Genomic DNA, 4,793 nt, shown 5'->3' with positions numbered 1-4,793 from the left:
CAGGCTCGAGTGTAGAGATGCAAATATGGCTAATAGAAAGTAATAGCCAAATAGCAGCAACACCCAGTGGAATAGAATCAGAAATCCAGACAGACCAGACCAGTAGTAAACCAATGAAAACACTCGACTAATAGACACAACTGGAATTTCAAAGAATCAGAATTGATTTTGAACAGGTTGAACAACTGAAACCCAGTAATGATAGGAGGAGAAAGCTTCTGATTGTTGGTTGTACCCCTTCTATCCCTTCCACTCCCTCTGTCTATGTGTATCTATTTGTATGTATTTCAAGCTCTCCTGTCTAAACTCCTCACAGTGTGTTTTTCCCCTTTTTTTACCTTCAGAAATCAGTCCCTTTTTATCTCCTCACCTCTCTCTCTTATAGGCCTCAACACTATTCCTTTTAAACAGCCTGTTCAGACTATTACCATACCCCTCCCATGTGCCTTTAAACTTTTTCAGTTCCACTTTAGTTAATTAGGTATAAAAACCCCATCATTCCCTGGCAGATTTAGCTTTTCCATTTTATTTAACTAAAAGCAAGTATGGGCAGTAGGATATGTTGACATCATATGCTGTCAAATCATTAAAATTAAACAAGGACCTTTATGCAGGCCACAGGTTGTGCACAAAGCACATGAGGTGCACCAATGCACATGAGGTGCACCAATGCAAATGCTGTGCAAGAGTGCACGTGCCCTCCAATTCAGCATTTAAACCAAACATCCCTTTTACATTACTGATCCAAATCAACAGCTATAAGTAAATAAAATTGGTTCTTAATTGATTCAACAAATGTTCGACAGAAGCAAATCGATTTACTATGCTCAGACAGTTGAAACTAATTGACGACTCATGTCGAGTCGACTATATTAGCATTAACGTACACAATCGTAGCCAAAAATCAGACATTCAGAAGTATGGGACACATGACTCGACTTATACTGATTAACATAGAATGGTACTTCGAGGAATCAGTTAGTCAGTATAAATTTGGAATACAACCAATACGCATGCCGTATCAAAATAGGAGGAGAGGGATTCAGACAAACACAGATGTTCAAACAAAGTGGACAAACAAAAGTTGATAAAAATTAAAACAAATATGAACAGTCTTTTAAAACAAATCATACGGACTAAAAACAAATAAAGGAAAAGAAAGCAGACTTACCTTAAAACTTGAAAAGTTTAACAGTTTGAACTTGGATTTGGACAAACTTTCTTAAGGCTGAATGGACTTTAATCGAAGTGTTTCTCATATGAGAAACACTTTGATTTAAGTCCATTAGACCTTAATCTCTTCGGTTGAACCGGTATGAACCAGTGACGAAGGACACAAAACCTTCAAACTTAGATCTGGGATTCAGGCTTCCCTGACCAGATTCGGACCAAACCAAGTATGGTTTGGTCACGAGGGGGTCTGGGGAGTATCTGGTGTGAAGCTAGGGTTGAACCGTGTAGATCGAGTTTCGACTCGATCCTTCAAATGAAGATTCGAGAAGGTGGGGAGGGATTCGAACTACAAGGTTAATGGATTCATGCTCAGGATGGCAAGGGGGTTCTAGGGTGTTGAGGGGAAGGTCACCGGCGTCCATGCCGCCGGTTTTCATGGTGGAGGATACAGGGGCGGCTCTAGGGTTTGATGGGGATGAGGTTGAAGACGGGAGCTGGGGTATCTGATGGGGGGGGGGCAGGGTAAGGTTATAGGCTTATATATGGAATAGGCGGCTGATCTCAGCCATCGGATTAACTGGAATCAATGGCTTGGATCTAAAGGCCTCGGGGAAACGATGTCGTTTCAAACTAAAGGGGGTTTGGGTTGGTCTGGGTGGAAACGGGTCGGGTTCTGTTCGTGGGTATAGGAAATGTGATCTTGGCCGTTGATCAATCTGAGATCAACGGCCCAGATCAAACTGTATCCATACGACGTCGTTTGGACTCTCTCTGGGCATCATCTGGACTGGACCGGGCAGGCCTGGGTCTTGGGCTGTTTGTTTGGGCCAATTTTGTTAAAATTGGCCCAAATCCGGAAGAATAATGGGACCCTTTCTTTTTCTTTTTTTCCCTTTATTTATTTCCCTTTTTTTTAAAACAAAACTAAGACAAAAAATCAAATTAAAATTAAATACACACTCAATACAATTATTCGCACACTAAAATATTTCAAACAAGTAAAGTTAAACAAAATAAAATCACGGACGAAGATGCCTACTCATGATTTTCTATTTAACGACTGGATTACGGTTTGAATTATGCAGGACACATATATTTTTTGAATTTTATTTTTAATAAAGTAAATAAATAACAATGGGCCGAAGTCACAAATAAATCAACAAGGTGCCGCGCAGAAATTCAAAATTGTACAGCAGGGCCAATTATTATTTCTTATTTCTTTTTGGAGCGATTGTCGTGCGAAAAACAAAAATCACGTGCTCACAGCTGCCCCTCTTTGTTCGGAAACACGAAGAGTTTTCGTGCAAAGATAAAGTGAGCGTGTATGAGCGATTTTTGCCTATGGACTACTCCGTATGAAGCATGTTTTTTTGAAAGATCTGACCGAATCTTGCTTCAAAGATTTCCTACATATCCTGGGCTAAACAGGAATCAGGTCAATGTAGTTCGGGAAGTTTTGGTAGCTGGGACTACCATGGGATTGCAATGCTTGCTGCTACTGCTGCTGCTGTTGTCACTGCTACGTCACTGACCGCCTTATTACAACCAAACGAAAATTAGAAAACTGAACTAACTACTTATATGTATGTCAACTGCTAGTTACAAGATTCCTATCTATGATTCTTTTACGACTTGATCTTGGGTCTTAGCTGATTCTGCTTGTAGACTCTGATCTGAATCTTGATGCTTGCGAGTTGCGGCGACTTGTGTAACCTCTGGGATACTGAGTGAGACGCGATTGGCAAGGTTCAGGCCTTTAATTAAACGTTGGAGTCAATCCGCTCTCCATTCACTCTGATATCTCGGAATGTCTTCTTTTGTCTTTTTCTTCTTTGATTCTGAGTTGAGACTCATCTCGTAGGTCATTTCGATCCGTGTGGCTCGAGGTTAGACCTGCGGGAAAAAACAAACAAACGAACGAAATTTCTGCCCCAGTTTCACTAGGAAAATTTCGTTAATTATTCACCAGGAAATTCATAAAATTGATGAAAGAGGATATGCATGCTCAGTTTAGGGTTGGAGCCCTAACACCGGCTAGCTGGGGAGAGGTTCGGTTTGGGGTTTAAAACCCTAATGCCGAACAAAGGAAGAATTCAGTTTAGGGTTTAAAACCCTAATGCTGTTTGCATGAAAAAAGCTCAGTTTAGGGTTTAAAACTCTAATGCTGGCTGGAAGGAAAAGTTCAGTTTAGGGTTTAAGACCCTAATGCTGACTAAAAAGGAAAATTCAGTTTAGGGTTTAAAACCCTAATGCTGATTGCATGAAAAAGCTCAGTTTAGGGTTTAAAACCCTAATGCTGGCTAGAAGGAAAAGCTCAGTTTAGGGTTTAAAACTCTAATGCTGGCTGGAAGGAAAAGTTCAGTTTAGGGTTTAAGACCCTAATGCTGACTAAAAAGGAAAATTCAGTTTAGGGTTTAAAACCCTAATGCTGATTGCATGAAAAAGCTCAGTTTAGGGTTTAAAACCCTAATGCTGGCTGGAAGGAAAAGTTCAGTTTAGGGTTTAAAACCCTAATGCTGACTAAAAGGAAAATTCAGTTTAGGGTTTAAAACCCTAATGCTGACTAAAAGGAAAATTCAGTTTAGGGTTTAAAACCCTAATACTGATTGCATGAAAAAGCTCAGTTTAGGGTTTAAAACCCTAATGCTGGCTGGAAGGAAAAGTTCAGTTTAGGGTTTAAAACCCTAATGCTGACTAAAAGGAAAATTCAGTTTAGGGTTTAAAACCCTAATGCTGACTAAAAGGAAAATTCAGTTTATGGTTTAAAACCCTAATGCTGATTGCATGAAAAAGCTCAGTTTAGGGTTTAAAACCCTAATGCTGGCTGGAAGGAAAAGTTCAGTTTAGGGTTTAAAACCCTAATGCTGACTAAAAGGAAAATTCAGTTTAGGGTTAAAAACCCTAATGCTGACTAAAAGGAAAATTCAGTTTAGGGTTTAAAACCCTAATACTGATTGCATGAAAAAGCTCAGTTTAGGGTTTAAAACCCTAATGCTGGCTGGAAGGAAAAGTTCAGTTTAGGGTTTAAAACCCTAATGCTGACTAAAAGGAAAATTCAGTTTAGGGTTTAAAACCCTAATGCTGACTAAAAGGAAAATTCAGTTTAGGGTTTAAAACCCTAATACTGATTGCATGAAAAAGCTCAGTTTAGGGTTTAAAACCCTAATACTGGCTGGAAGGAAAAGTTTAGTTTAGGGTTTAAAACCCTAATGCTGACTAAAAGGAAAATTCAGTTTAGGGTTTAAAACCCTAATGCTGACTAAAAGGAAAATTCAGTTTAGGGTTTAAAACCCTAATGCTGATTAAAAGGAAAATTCAGTTTAGGGTTTAAAACCCTAATGCTGATTGCACGAAAAAGCTCAGTTTAGAGTTTAAAACTCTAATGCTTGGTTGAAAGGAAAAAGTTCAGTTTAGGGTTTAAAACCCTAATGCTGACTAGAAGGAAAATTCAGTTTAGGGTTTAAAACCCTAATGCTGATTTCATGGAAAAGCTCAGTTTAGAGTTTAAAACTCTAATGCTGGCTGAAAGGAAAAGTTCAGTTTAGGGTTTAAAACCCTAATGCTGACTAAAAGGAAAATTCAGTTTAGGGTTTAAAACCCTAATGCTGACTAAAAGGAAA

This window comes from Nicotiana sylvestris, chromosome 12, assembly GCF_000393655.2.
Source record: "Nicotiana sylvestris chromosome 12, ASM39365v2, whole genome shotgun sequence".
Classification (NCBI taxonomy): domain Eukaryota; kingdom Viridiplantae; phylum Streptophyta; class Magnoliopsida; order Solanales; family Solanaceae; genus Nicotiana; species Nicotiana sylvestris.
Note: the sequence above shows the minus strand (reverse complement) of the source record.